This window comes from Protopterus annectens, chromosome 4.part0 (assembly GCF_019279795.1).
Source record: "Protopterus annectens isolate FY-2018-M chromosome 4.part0, PAN1.0, whole genome shotgun sequence".
Taxonomy (NCBI): domain Eukaryota; kingdom Metazoa; phylum Chordata; order Ceratodontiformes; family Protopteridae; genus Protopterus; species Protopterus annectens.
Window position 1 is genome coordinate 1,399,614,390 of NC_056733.1, and position 16,195 is coordinate 1,399,630,584.

Genomic DNA, 16,195 nt, shown 5'->3' on the forward strand with positions numbered 1-16,195 from the left:
GACAGTGCTATGTGTTTGACATAACTCTTACCTGTAGGGCTATCCACAGAATGGCCAGGATTTGTACTCCTATGTTTGGTGTGTTCCTCAGACATTTTTTGTCTTTGGAAAATCACTAACATATTCTGGGGATTGCAGCCAGTAACTGCTAACATCTGTTTGTGTTTCTGACCTCATATCCCTCAGAAAAGATATGTTATAACTAACCCTGTTACAACAGCAACATTCTCAGTTTATAACAGCAATATTTCAAATATTCCCCCTGTTTTTGGGCCTATGTCCCACAATTATGCCAGGCTTTGTCCAGATGTCATGTAGTAAGAGGTTGATAGGTATGGTATATGATTATTTAGTGCCTACATTCCTGACATTATCCCAGTGATGTGTCAGACTGCTAGACGTTATGTGGAAGAGGCCTTATATATGAGGGGGAAGCCTGGATATTCTGTGGGACTCTGTACAGTTGAGAGGTCTATTTCTGGCAGTTGTTGAAGACTGTCAGGCCAGTGTGTTGTGTCAGTGTTATTTGGCCTGTGTATGGAGGGGCGTGGATGTATGGTTTATGACTCCTTTTCTATCTGCCTGTGGATGCTGCTCCTGTTTCTGGTGGTTTATTGCCTGTATATGTTTGTAGGGGAAGACTGAGACATGTCCCATACCACAGTCAGGCATCATAGTACACTATGAATTGAGCCAGTATATGTGGGGGTAGTGTGTGAGTGGCAAACTTGTTGAGATGTTTTTGTTCACACAGTCCTTACACTGTACTGTTCTTTGGCTTACTGGTATGTCACTGTGGTTGAATTGGTTGTGGGTATGCACTTTTGCACTGGTGTCTGTATTTCAGTGCTGTGACATCCCTGTAGTGCCTGATATATTTGCGAATCCATGTGTAATTCCCCTTAGTGGATTTGGGTTAGTGTTGTGTCAGTCTGACTGTAGTTTGGACAGTGCTTGGTGACATGCTTAGCAGCTGAGTGTAGTTTGCCTAATGTGATGTTATGTCCAAATATTTGTAGGACGTAGTGTTGCCTGGCCCCCATAAGTGTTGTGTATTTCTGAAACATCAGTGGGCTGATGTGAGGATTTCAGTCAGTAACTAGTGGGAAGTAATTGAGTGTTGGACTTGTGCTATTTCAGTCAATATATGTTAGGCAAGACATGAGGGCGTTACTGCAGCAACTGTGTCAGCTTATCTATTCCAGTATTTCAGATATGTCCCTATTTCCATGGCTTTCTCCCCCCACTTTGTCAGGCCTGACCCAGGTTTGTTGCATTAAGAGGTTCTGAGCCTTCCTCAGGACTGTATGGATTGTTGTATTATGTCCAGGTTTATTGCTCATATTTCTGGTCTGTTCCACAGATGCATTATATTCATATCTCTGGTAAATCATTGTGATGATCTGAGGATTTCTGACAGTAAATGATGACATACATTTCAGTTTCAGAACTCTCATCCTTCAGAACATGTATGCTGAAATAAACCCTGTCACTCTGGTGACATTCTATATTTATAAGAGCAATATTTGAAATATGTCCCTAGTTTTGTCCCATTGTCCCCCCATTTGGTCAGCCTTGGGCCAGACTTCTTGCAGTAAGGGGTTGGTAAGTATGGTTCTAAGGTATGACTCCACTACATGTTATGAGCATATATATATATATATATATATATATATATATATATATATATATATGTGTGTGTGTATGTGTATACTTTATATGTATATCACTATTTATGTTATATATATATATTTGTCCATATATATGCATCTCCATACATATATACATGTGTATATGTAGAAATTCAAAACCTGACTAATTCTATGGAAACTTTTCCGTACTATTGAATGAACATATGATGGAAAAAGCATCAGCAATCCCTACAGCTCAAATGGTGTAGTGGTACATTGCTATGCCTATGGTGTCCAGGGCCCTGGGTTCAAGACCTGGCAGGGCTGATAATTTTATTGTTCTTACTCCTGCTTACAGCCGCTTACTCAAGCTTACACACACACTAATTCTTTAAAATATTGACTGTGACAAGAAGTGCTAGGAAAGTGGTGGAAAAGGGGCACACAGAGGGGAGAACATTATGAAAGATAGCTATGGATGTGCAGGATGGGTATACAGAAGGTCCATAGCTGTCCATTTCTTATACAGCAACAGCTGTGAATTTGTGTAGAATTTGGAGATGAATGTGGACACTCAACCCCCAGAGAAAGGAGTGAGGACAACAGAAATGTGTTGTTAAACCTGATAAGCATAGCTGAGCATTGCTAACCATTGCTCACAGTTCATTCTCTTAATATACCACACTAATGACTTAATTTAGTAAGTGTATATGATTTCCATTACATGACATGGCTGTATGTGCTTTCATTACATTAGCAAGGGGTGTAACTATACTGTATGGGACACGTGTATACATGAGTGTTTTCACATGTTATATGCACTCACACATATATTTTATACCAGCTACATTACCCTGGGTGACAAAAATAACTTGCCACATATTTTAATATGAGCATTGCACTTTTAACACTGCTTTCCCATGCAAATTTGGATTGCCTGTTGTATTACTCGAACCGTGTACACCTGCATGCAAAGCTGGGACTCTGACCACTACACTATCTTGGTTTGTGGATTTGAGCTGTATATTTGTATTTATCGCCTGTTGGATATTAATATTATATTACTATATTAAATGGAGAGTATTGAGGTTTTCGGCCATGTCATTGAGGACTGCTGTCATGACATAATGGCATACATTTCAGTTTCAGACTTGTATCCTTCTGAACATTAATGCTAATGCATAACCTCTTTTCTATCAACTTTCTGTCTGCCCTCTGTGCAGATGGGATGACACCAGTGCTCAGGCTGTGGTTGACTACACTGCAGAATGGGTCTGCGAGCCCATGCCTTTGTTCATGTTGGATGCAGCCAGGAATGGTATCGGGCCTGTGGAGACCTGTTTGTGTTGCCTTTGAGAGGGCATTACAGACCTGCTTCCTAATCATGAGGGGAGGGGGGCAGGTGCTGTACATGCACATGTGCACCTATGGGGGGACGGGGGGGTGATGTTTACACTTCGCCTGTCTGCAGCTGGTTGCCTATATCCATTTCATATGTGCATATGGTGTTATTGACCACCACTACAAAGCAGATATGCGTGTTGCCTCTGGAATTGGAGGCACACGTCTGGAAGGCCTAGTGATTGGCCTTGGTGGATGTCTCCAGTTTGCACTCAAAGACAGCCTTAGGGTACATCACCTGTGACCTTATTTGCATGTGCAGAACAAGGTGACATGGCTTCCAATGAGGCACCTGCTCTTTCTTAGCCCATCCTGTGATTATTTCCACCTGTGATGGTAGTTGTGTATTGCTGCTGTCCACCACAGGCATTCAGCCTATCTTGAGGGGGTTGATGTTGTCCTTTTGGGTATTGTTGAGACCATAAAGCTATGTAGGTGCCCACATAGTATTGTGGTGTAGGCCTGGACACTGCTGCTAGTTTCAACATATGGGATGCCCTTCATGTGGGCCTTGCCCATTTTCCTTGCTTGTGTGGGGGGATATTACAGAGGTATGGGGGATACAGCTTCACAGAACAGTAGGTGGAAATACCTCACAGGACAGGACATGTGGAGAGTGGCCAACAACATGGGTGACGAAGTTCCAGAATTGTGTACAGATTGTGTGTCATTAGTGCTGTTATACACATGGAGGGTTGCTAGATTGACAGGGTTTATCTGGACATGCATTTACTGGGTGACGACATCTGACAGTGATATGCCTCTGACATACCTCTCAACTGGCCAGTTGTCCACAGACTGGCCAGATGTTTGCCTATTATGCTTGGTCTGTTCCTTGAACAACATCTTTTTTTGTGGGATTGGTAGGATAATGTGAGGATTGTAGTCAGTATTTGTTGACATCCATTAGTGTTCCAGACATTATATCCTTCAAGGATGTTAGGTTACAACAACACATGTAACACCAGCTACTGTTTCAATTTGTAACACCATTATGTGTGATATGTCCCTCTTTCCAACTCCCCTGTCCCACAAGTATGTCATGCTTTGTCCAGATGTCCTGCACTACAAGGTGCAGGGGTATGGTATATCATTAATTAGTAACTGCACTCCAGTTATCATGCTAATGACCTGGCAGACTCCTGGCCATGGTATGCAGTGGTGGCCAGGGTTATGGTTCCACACCCTGGTAATTCTGTGGAAATCTGTACATATGGCAGTTATGTATGTCTGGCCATTGTGAACAGACTGCCAAGATTGTGTAGCAGTGTTGTGTGTAGATGTTTTGTTGGGCTGGGTAGGAAGAGTAGCAGATGTGAGTGCCATACATCCTTTACCTATCTGACTCTGCATGCTGCTACAGCTGCTTAGGTTCATAGGTTCATACTAGGCTATCTGCCCTGGGGCATTTATAAGCCTAGCCCGATTGTGTTTTGCTTATGCCACCCCTTGATTTGAGTATACTGTGCCCTTTTTAAAGTTTAGTTTACTGTGCCTCTGTCTAATAGTGACACTGAAGTAATCCCCGGGACAAACCTACGATCCCCCATCCACTCATCAAGATTCTTCTTGAAGAGGGTCAGTGAGGTGCTCTGCCTAACATGAATTGGAATTCTATTCCAGAGTGAAGGGAGCCTCTGGGTTATGAATCTGTCCCTCCAGCATGTTCTATTTATTTCTGTGCTGAGGTTCAAGTCCCTCGTGCACGTGGCTCTAAGGGATTTAGATTTACTGAGGTGGAGCATGTCCATTAATTCTGGGTTGGACATAGCTTTATATGTCAGGCATAGATCGCCTCGAAGTAGGCTGTATGCAACTGAGTAGAGCTGGAGTTTTTTTAACCGAGCAGCATATGGCATCTGTTTGAGTCCCTTGATCCTCCTGGTGAGGTACTTTTGGGGTCTTTCTAATTGCTGCAGGTGTCGGGTAAGGTACATCCCAAAGGGGGCATTGTATTCTATGATGGGCCTGATGAGGGATGAATAAAGGGGCATGATTACTTCTCTTGATCTAGATGTGAATCCTTTCATGATGAGGTGGGCTATGTAGAAGGTCTTTCTGACCACTTTGGCAATGTGGTTGTCAAAGTTGAGATTGCTATCAACTTGGGTCCCCAGATCCCTAATTACTTTCTCTGTACTTAATGGGTTACCACCTATGTGGTAATTTGTGGGCACATTGTTTTTGCCAAAGGGTATGATTATACACTTTTTGGCATTTAGCTTTAGACCATGGCTTTGGCACCAGTTATCCATCTCTGCGAGACCTTTTTGAAGGATGTTTGTGTCAGCTGGAGAGTCGATTATGGCACCCAGTTTGCAGTCATCTGTGAACTTGGTGAGCCATAGTCCTCCCACGTTGGCCTGTACCTCAGAAAAGTAAATACCGAACAAGAGAGGTCCCAGGACAGAACCTTGTGGGGCGCCACGTGTGACCGGTTTCGAGTCTGACATGGTTCCAGCAACTCTGACTCTGTGGGTTCTGTCTTTGAGCCAGTTTGCAACCCATCTTGTGACATAGGGGTTTATATTTAGGCTGGATAGCTTATCTATGATGCCCAAGTGGGGTATTGTGTTAAATGCCTTTGTGAGGTCCAGATAGGCTGTGTGGACTACCTTCCCTTCATCTATGGCCTTGGTGACTATTTCGAAGAAGTCGACCAGGTTCAAAAGGTAGGATCTACCCTTGATGAAGCCAAATTGGGTAGGATCTAGTGTCTGTAGGTCCCCAATGTCTTTGTTTATGAGTTCCATGATGATCCTCTCCATTAGCCTTGCAGACTAGGCTAGTCAGGCTTATGGGGCGATAGTTTCTAGGGTCCGCAGAGGCGCCATCTTTGTGGAGTGGGACCACTGTTGCTGTATGCCATTCTTTGGGCACATATCCTGTAGTGAGGCTGAGATTGTACAGCAGTTTTACATGAGGGATTAGTTCTTCTTGGAGTTCATGTAGGACTCAACCCGGAATGCCATCTGGTCCCATGGAAGCAGTGTTTTTTGCTTTGGAGAGGGCGGCCTTCACCTGAGCATCAGAGATGTTTGGGAGGCTGCACTCTGCTGGGATAGACACTTGCTCTGTTGGGGGGGAGGGGGGGAAGAAGTTTTCACTGAACCTGTCTGCCAGGATATTGGCAATGTCTGTGGGTTCAGTGTATTTTTTGTCATTTAGAATCCATTCAGAACAAGTCTGGGAGTTGCATCCCAGGTTCCTAACATAACTGAAAAAAGCCTTATGATTGTCTTTAGTGTCCTGTGCAATTTTTCTCTCAAAGCTGGCCTTGGAGGATTTTATGAGGGATCTTAATTTTTTGCTAGTACTGATCAGAGATGCCTTCCCTTTTAGGGATTTTGCTCTATCATGTAGTAGCTTCCTCCTTCTGTTGTACAGTTTATTTATGGCTGGGGTCCACCAGACTGGACGCCTGCCTTTAGATGATTGGGTCTTGATTTTGTTTGGGATAGCATGATCCATGCATTCCTGGAGATGTCCGTAGAATGCGTTTATATAGGATTCTGCAGTTTGGGCCGTAGTTTGCACTGGCCCTGGGGCCTTGAAGGATTCCACTTTGGTTTTGAGAAGTGTGAAGTTCGCTTTTGAGAAGTTTTTCACTGTGGTTTTCTGGGCTGGGGGTGGGGTCGGGATGTGGATATCCAGTGAAATTAATGTATGGTCTGATCTTACCAATGAGGGATATACTTCTGGTATGGAGCATAGAGTCCCCATGTTGGTAACGATCAAGTCTAGTATGTTTTCCTCTCTTGTGGGAGTGGTGACTAGTTGTTCCATAGCATTTGAGTTTATAAATTCCAGGAACCTTTGGGCTAAGGTGCTGGGGCTTGAGTAATGCTCCCAGTCTTATGTTTGGGTAGTTGAAGTCGCCCAATATAATGGTGTTCGGAGAGATCTTCATGTTCTCCAATGTTTTCAGGAAAGCCGAGTGGGATTCCTGACTTTGAGAGGGTGGTCTGTAGGATGCTATAAACTGAAAAGCAGTCTTGCCCACTGTCAGTTGCACATGGATGGTCTCCGATACTTCGTGCAATGCCACTAAACTGGAGGTGTGGATATCCTTGATAAATATGGAAACTCCCCCCCCCTTTTGTGGTTCGGTCTGGGTTTTGGGGCCGAAAAGCATGATATGAGGTATAACCTGGTAGTGCTGGGGTGCTCTCTGGAGCCTTGAACCAGGTTTCTGTCACTGCACAGATATCGATGTTCTCCATACTGAGGAGAGCTTCGAGTGCATGCATCTTGAGGTTAAGACTTCTGGCGTTTAGCAGCATTACCCTTAGTTTCTTGTTCCTTGTGCTGTCTATGGAGGTAGGTTTGACTTTTGAGCCTTGCCTAAAAAAGGCACTATGGGGGTGGCAAGAGCCTTTGCCAATATCCAAAAGCCCAGGGGTGACAGGTGCAAGCCGTCCCTAGCGAAGCAACGTGGCTTGTCGAGCATGTCATCCCAGGCTGACAGACACTGGATCCCCTTTGAATGACACCAAAATTTTAGCCAATTGTTAAAATCGATCATTTTGTCTTTATACTGTGGCATCATTCTAGGTGATGGTAAGATGCTGCTCAAGGTCAGGGTCATACCGGCATGATCAGAGAGCTCCTCTATGTCTCTTTTCATGTAGTCGAGGGAGGTACGTCTCAGGTCATTCACACCACCATGTACAATGACTGAGTCATATTTGTATTTGCTTTGGAGTGACCTGAGTGCTTGCGTTATGTGGCGGATCCTAGCACCCGACAGGCAGCTCACTGTGACCTTCTCTTTATTCAGCCTGGTGAGCGGGACGTCAGTGTGTCTGACAATAGAGTCACCTATTACAAGAGTATCAGGTGTGTTATTCAGCCTTAAGGGCTGTGACTGCTTGGCACACTGACTTTGTGTGCTATGTATTGTACATGTTTTGTTTTGGGGTAGCGTTTGCTTGGATGTCTGCTTTGGAGGTCTCTGTTGCTTAGGTAGATTTTTATTTAGAGCCTCCGAGTATGTTTTTGTGTTTTTATGTGTTTGGTTCGCTGTTGTGGTGGGACTATGTGATACTGGAATTGTGTTGTGTGAGGTTACCTTCTCCTCCTGACTGGTTACACCAGTTTTGAGATGAGAGAGCTCAGCCTCCAGTTTGGCTATATGGTTGCATCTCTCACATATATTTGAACCTGTTTGGAGGAGGAGAGGGTTATCCGTGTACATGAGACAGTTATAACATTGCCTCAAAATTCCCAGATTCACCAGCTGGACTGGAGAGGAAACCATTGACTGACCTTTGGACATGCTAGAGTAATATAGGGAACTGAATTAAAATGGACCAATAGGGGACAAGGTAATCGTAGAGAGTATAAGAGTAAGTAGTGCTTATGGTTTATTAGTGCTAACTTGTAAAATTACTTATTTGGACCAGTGAGGGGCCTTAGAAAGAGAATATGGTGTTTAATTTGAGAGAGAGAGCAGTTCTAAGGGAAAAAGTGAAGAGCAGACTTTGTGGAGCCAGGAATAGTTTAAACCCAATTAGGCGGCGCTGCCCAATGTTGCGCTATGCGCAAAAACGCACAAAACCACACAAAAGAGGGTTTTAAGAGAGGGAGATCAAGGAGTTAGGAATTGACCCAAAATGGCCAATAAAACTACAGTTTCAAGGCAGTAACCACTCCCACAGGGGCAGGCAGGCTGCTCAATGTTTATCACTGCTAATGGTCTATCAGATCTGTATGCTTGTAGGGGCTGACTGTGAAATATCCTGCAACACTTAAGGATTCCCAGTACACTGTGAATTGGGCCAGTATATGTTGGTGTAGTGTTGGCAATCAGGATATGTTTGTTCAGACAGTTGTTCTGCTCTAGAGTTCATTTTGGGTAATGGTATGTTGCTGTGACTGTGGTGCAAATGTTTTTGGGTTGACATTTTTGCACCACACACTGCTTTTCACTACAGTTCCATCCCTATAGTGCATGCTAAATTTGAATATACATGGGTAATTACCCAGAGGTGATGTGTGGGAGTGTCAAGTTGGACTTACTGCCTTCATAAGGTGCTAGATGACAGGTTTGGCAGCTGTCAGGGGATTTCCATTCTGTTACATCACTGCAGTCATACCTCTACACTGTCCAGATGCATGGCTCATATGTTTGGTCTGTTCCCCAGACAGTTGTCCTTGGCTAATCAGTAGGACACTCTGGGGAATGCAGTCAGTAAATGGCAACATCCATTGGTGTTACTGACTTCATATCCCTCAGAAAAGAAATGTTACAACAAAGCCGGTAATACCTGCAACTGTCTACATTTATAACAGCAATATGTCCAATATACCCCTGTGTTTGGGCCTCTGTCCCCCAATTTTGTCAGGCTTTGCCCAGATGTCATGCTCTAAGAGGCTCAGAGGTATGTAGTATCCTTATTTACTTCATTAATTTCTGCTACCATCCCAGTGATGTCATAGACCCCTAGACATGTAACAAGGAAGCGGCCATAGATATGAGTCCTGTGCCTATACATGCTGTGGGAAACTGTACATTTGAGAGGTTTGTGTATGTCTTCCCATTGTTAAAAGACTGTCAGGATTTTGTAGTAGTGTAGTGTGTACATGTTATTTGGGCTGTGTAGGGTGGGGGTACATGTGAGTGTCATGAGGCATTTCTATCTGACTGTGCATGCTGCTCCAGTTTCTGGTTCCCTGTCACCTGTATATTTTTGTACATGCAGACCGTGACATGTCTCATAACACCTCAAGATTCCCACTACACTGTGACTTGGGGCAGTATATGTAGGGGTAATGTGTGAGGGACAAACAGGATTTTGTTGCACACACAGTCATTATACTGTCATGTTCAGTTTGCTTACTGGTATGTCGCTGTGACTGTGGTGCAACTGTTTGGGGGTATGCACTTTCACACCAGTGTCTGTTTTCCACTAGTGTTACATCTCTGTAGTGCCTGTTATATTTGCTAATGCATGTGTACAGCCCCAGAGCTGGACTTGGGTAGTGTTATGTCAGTCTGATTTTAGTTTGGATATTGCTCGGTAGCTCAGTGTAGTTTCCCTAATGTTGTGTTATGTCAACATACTCATAGAACATCCAGTTGTCTGGCTGACATCTTTGGTCTTGTTCCCATAACTGCTGTGTATTCCTGACACATCAGTGGGATGATGTGGGGCTTGAGGTCAGTAATTAATGAAAAGCAATTGAGTCCTGGAATTGTGATATTTCAGTTAATATGTTAGTACATCAACTTTCTCAGCTTATCTACTGACGTATTTTGGATATGTACCTATTCTCAGGCCTTTGTCCCCTCACTTTGTCTGGCTTGGTCCAGATTCATTGCACTAAGGGGTTCTGAGCATACCTCTCCACTGACAGGATTTTCACAGAATGTCTGGATGCTTGGACCATACTTTTATTCAGCTCTACAATTTATTTGTATTTGTCTGGTAAATCATGGTAATGATCCAAGGACTTATGTCAGTAAATAATGACATAACATTTCAGTTGACATCCTCATATCCTTCAGTAATTGCCTGCTGAAACGCACCCTGTGGCTGTAGCAAATGTCTTCATTTGTAACAGCAACATTTGAAATATGTCCCTATATATGGCCCATTCCCACCCCTTTTACAGCCTTTGTACAGGTTGAGAGGGATGGTTCTGATGTATAACTGCACTGCATGTTATATACATACACACACACATATATATATATATATATATATATATATTTTCCTTCCTTTATATTTTTATATATGTATATCTATACTATGACTCTACTTTTTCATATATATGTTTCATCAGATATATATATATATATATATATATATATATATATATATATATATGTGTGTGTGTGTATGTCTATATACAACACACAAATGGTTCCACAAAGCTTTCTCCATAATGTTGTATTCCTCTATTGCATGATATGTTTGAAAAAGCAACATTAATTCCTACAGCTTAGATGGTGTAGTGGTACATTCCTCTGACTATAGTGTTCAGTGGCATGGGTTCGACACTTGGCACTGCTGTTTTTTTTTTCATTAATGTTAAATGACTAGAATCCATGATATGTTTGTTAAAGCATTACAGATTCTCATAGATCAGATGGTGTAGTTGTATTTTGGTGTGATTGAAGAGGACAGCATCCCAGGTTCGAGACTTGGCAGGGTTGACTGTTTTGTTGCTGGGCAGAAGAAGGTCTGATGGATACAGAGTGATCAAGGCACATTTAAGCATATTATACTTATAATTTTATATTATAAAATAATATTTATATACACAATATCATTTTATGTTTTCCTTCCATGACACCCCCCTATGTGCTTTCATTAAATTATATTCTTGTGTGACTATACTGTATGGGGCACTTGTGTTTATATGGGGGTTTCACATTTTTTCTACACTGACTTCTCATTTTTGGAACTGCTACGCTGCCCTGGTTGACAAAAAAAAAGATGCTACTTAATTTAAGTTTACTAAAATAATTTTAACTCTACTTTCACATAGGAAAATAAGTTGCCTGTCTTGGGACTCAAACCATGAACACCTGCATGTAAAGCTGCGACTCTGACTACTACACTGCCTCAGCTTGGAATTTTACCTGTCTATTTGCATTTAGCTCCTATGGGATGTTTAAGCTATGCTAAGCAGATGGCCATAATCTGCACACCCACTTAGCTACACTTAAACATTCCTTAGGCTAGTGAAAAAGAGTATATATTATTAATATTATATTATTAATTTATATGGGTATATATTGTGATGTTCTGACAACTACTTGGGACTGCAATTGTGAAATACTGGCATTGACTTGGCTTTCAGGCTTCTATCCTTCAGGGACTCCTGCTAATACAGATCCTGTTATCCGTCAACTTTCTAAGTGTGTGAGGGCAATTTTTAAGGCATGTCCCTAATGTAGTATTTATTCCCCCCATCATTTGTGCCTTTGTTAACATGTACTGCTGTGAGGGAATATTGGCATACAGTTGCTTTCAGATTTCTACTCTTACGTGATTCATGCTGATGCATGACCTGTTCTCTATCAACTTTCTATGTTTCTGGGGCTATATTAGTGCTTTTTCACTTTTGGGGGATTTATTCCCTGTTATGTGTGCATTTCCTGTTTTAGCAGGTTGCAAAAGTGTCGTACAGTACTTTAGCAATGCAGAGGGTGTGTCACAGAACCTGTCACACACCACCGGCATTGCTTTCTTGTTGCCAAGTTTTATATCAGTGTCTGCGGACACTGAAATGATAATTTTTTTTATTTCAGTGTCCGTGGACACTGAAATACTGGCATAATATTAGAGCAAAGCTCTGATATTATGCCAGTTTGGCTTAGAAAGTGTTGTACAGCACTTTCTAAGTGCAGGGGGTGTGTTTAGTGTTGGTGTACTACTTTGACATGCCCCCTGTACTTGTTCAAGCTTCGTGTCTGTGTAGATTAAACAGCAGCGCGCCTTCATGAATATGCAAGGGGAGCTGCTGTTCTAAACAGACACAAACCACTCCGTGCAAGAATAGTCTTTTTCTTGCATGGAGTTTCATGAATCTGGGGGATGGATCTTTGTGGTTTTGTGAAGGGGAAGCAAACATTTGATGACATTATTAGAACAATGATCCAGATGGAAGTAGAATGTAAGAAAATACCACTGTTGGTGGGTCTTTATGCAGAGAAAGCATTTGACACAGTAGGCTGGGATTTTATGAGTAGGGTAGTAGAAGCACTTGCATTCTCTGATACAATAATAAAGTGAATTATAACACTATATGAAGGACCGGAGGCAAGAATTAAAGTAGGAGGGTTCCTTTCTGATAAGTTATGTCTGGACAGGAACCAGGTAGGGGTTCTTTCCCCTTTGTTATTTATTTTATATTTAGAGCCACTGGCAAAATATATATATATATATATATATATATATATATATATATATATATATATATAGGGAACTCAGAAATTCAAGGATATAATTGGTATTGTGATCAAGAAAAGTGAGGTTTATTTGTAGATGATATTATTCTGTACCCGATAAATCCAGACAAATTCATCTCAGTGTTGTGGAACATTCTGAAGTCGTTTCAGGTATTTTTGAGATATTAAGTTAATGAACATAAAACCAAGGTTATAGCCATAAAATATTCACCCACATATTAATTGGTTCAGCAATACCCATATTTATATGGACATGATAAAATTAAGTATTTAGGAGTATGGATTAAAAAGGCTTCTGTTATGCCAGCTACTGATATGTGGGAAGAGATTAAATAAAGGTAATAACAATGAGGAACTGGAAACTTGTTTATGGACACAGATAGTAAGATACAAGTAGTGAAAATGATTTTAGTCCCTTTAGCTTAATATATAGGTCAGGCATATTTTGTCAACCACAGTAGAAGTAGTTGACAATAAATAACTGAAGGGATTTATTTGGGAGGGGAAAAGGGGAAGGGTTAAGTAGGATAAGTTTATTCTTCCAACAGAACCTGATTTGAAGGGATATTTTAGAGCTATACAGTTAAGGTTCATACACCGTAACACAAGCAGAAAGTTATAATTCAAAGTGAAAAGTGATGATCATGAAATGCGGGTGGGGTCAAGAAATAAGGAGAGAGTGGTATTTTGGATCCAGATCCTTAAGGAGAATTAACTGCCATACAGATTATTATATTCATAACGTATCAAAATTATTCTAAGAACTAAGACAACATGAGAATGGAGAAAGAAGATTTTGCTGATAAGGATGACTGCAAGTGGGGTACAGAGAAAAGCCAATAGTGGGATGAAATTTACCAGAGAAAACTGGCAAAGGAACCAAAGTATTAGGAGCAAATAACTAGAGAGAGAAACATAACAGAAAGGGATGAGGCCAAGAAGACATTTGGACTGCAGGCTAGAGACTGCCTTCCCTACTAGAGACTGATATCAGAGTATAGGCAAAGAAAAAAGGATAGGGGATCCTAAGTGAAAGACATTGCTCTGGTAGAGTTTTTAGTTGAATCTAAAACAGAAGCTGCTGTTCAAATGTGGATGATTAGTAGATCATATAACATATTGCACAATCATTATAAGAATCAGTTAGAGGAGGTTAGAAAAGATTGGGGAGAGAGATTGGATAAGCAGTTTACAAAGGCAACAATAGGAGGAAATGTGTATGCTTCCCAAGTATGCAACAGAGTCTAGAAGGTTTAGATTTTTCTTTTCTGGAAGTGTTTGCATAGGTATTTCTATACCTTAAGTAGGCTTGAAAGAATTTTTCCTTGACTGGATGGCAAATGCAGATGTGATAGGGAAAAAAGAGATAACTGGAAGTATAATGAGTTGACAGATTTTTAAAAATTCCATACAGAGTACTCTATCAGAAATATTGGCTGAGCAAATGGGTGCAACTAAGGAAATGATTCTTTTGAGCTGTGACACTGGATTGAATTGCCTAGAGATAGTAAGGCCTTGTTAAGTGTAATTCTGGTGGCTGTCAAAAAAGCAATTACCAGTAAACAGAAATCAGTGTCTTAACCAGGTCTATTTGAAGTACTGAATACTGTAAAAAACAATTGGGAATGGGATCTTGAAAATAGGAAATGAGCAAATTATATAGAAATAAATGACAATTTTGAGAACAGTACATGCAGAATAATGTTCAGGAGGAGGTGTGAGGTTTACGGCAAGGCAGAAATTGAGCAATTCATGTAATGCTGGATTGATGATAGTTATAAAAAAAGAATGTGATGCATAATATATGTAAATGGAAAAGTGCTGATCTGGTTTGTTTTCTTTTATATTAATGTATATTTGCCAGTGTCTCGAGTGATAATCTAATAAAGGTGTTAAAAATGTTCATAAAACAAGTAGCTTGAACCACAAAGCAGTAGTAGTTTTCGGACTGGGGGCACAATCTATTGTTGGCTCTAAGCCTCAGTGAGTAAGGGAGTAAATTTTGTTACCAAACTTATATTTAGCCATAGACCCCTTGCATGAGAGCAAGGTAGCAAAATGCTATGATCTCTGGACCAATGAGATATAATATAATATACAAGTTGGCTAACTAGTGAAGGATTTGCTGCACTCCGCTGGAGTCTTACAGAAGGTGTTCTTATTTGCGGGAATGAAACAGCATCATTATCTGGGAGAACAAAAGTTGTTTAGATGGTGGCTTTGTGTGAGAAGATGACCTAAGCCTCCTCCTCCTCATGTCCAAAATAAAACTTTTGAGAGATTTGGAAAGAAGAAATGTGTGGCAAAGGCCAATATGTGGAAAATTTCATGGACCTTAAGGTTTATCCTGAGGAATGATCATTCAGGGTAGGTGTAGGGGGGGGGTCAGTCTCCTTGCCAAATAATAGCCCCAGTCCACAAGCATCTTGCAAAATTTTAAGTAGGACAGTATCCCCCCAACCTCTACCACCTCCAGGTACAATCTTGTGCAGGGGTTCATGTCACTTTTTTATGCTTCATACTTTTATTTTAACAGACTTCTCTTATATAACTTCTAGTGTAATCCTCATGCATGGTGCTCCTGTAATGATCTCCAGTGGCTGACCTTGACCTTTCTAAGCACCCATCTTTAGTCCTGACAACATGTTCAGCCAAATACTGGAGTTAACATTTATTTCCTTTTATTAAAATATTGAGTTACCTTCATTAAGCTATCTCTGTTTGTTGTCATTGACATCACATTAATATTGTTTAGTATATGATTAATCTTCTCATATGACAAGGCCTATTATAACCAATAACACAGAACATAAATAGAAAACATACTACCAGGAACTATATACAATATGTACAACCTCTCCCTCTATTGCCTCCAAATCCCCTGCAATTCTATTTATTTTTCTCTTCTTTCCATCTTCCCAATTTCTTTAGGAACTTCCTATGTCCTTTCACCCCCACATCCTTTTCTTCTTGCTCTTGTATTTTGCTCTTTTTCTCTATCACCTCCTGAATGATTCATGGCTTCTCACCTTTCCACTTTCCAGTTTTGCCTTCATACCTGCACTCATCAATAATTCCATTAACTCCTTGCTTCTTATTGGAATTCCCTGTTGAAATCCAAGAAAGAATAGTTTTGCTAAGATCACCCATTCTCTTTCTAACACATTTTCAAATAACTGTTGTGCCCACTGTTTAAATTCCAATAGACCTTCACATTCTCAAAAATATGTTTCCACAAGCT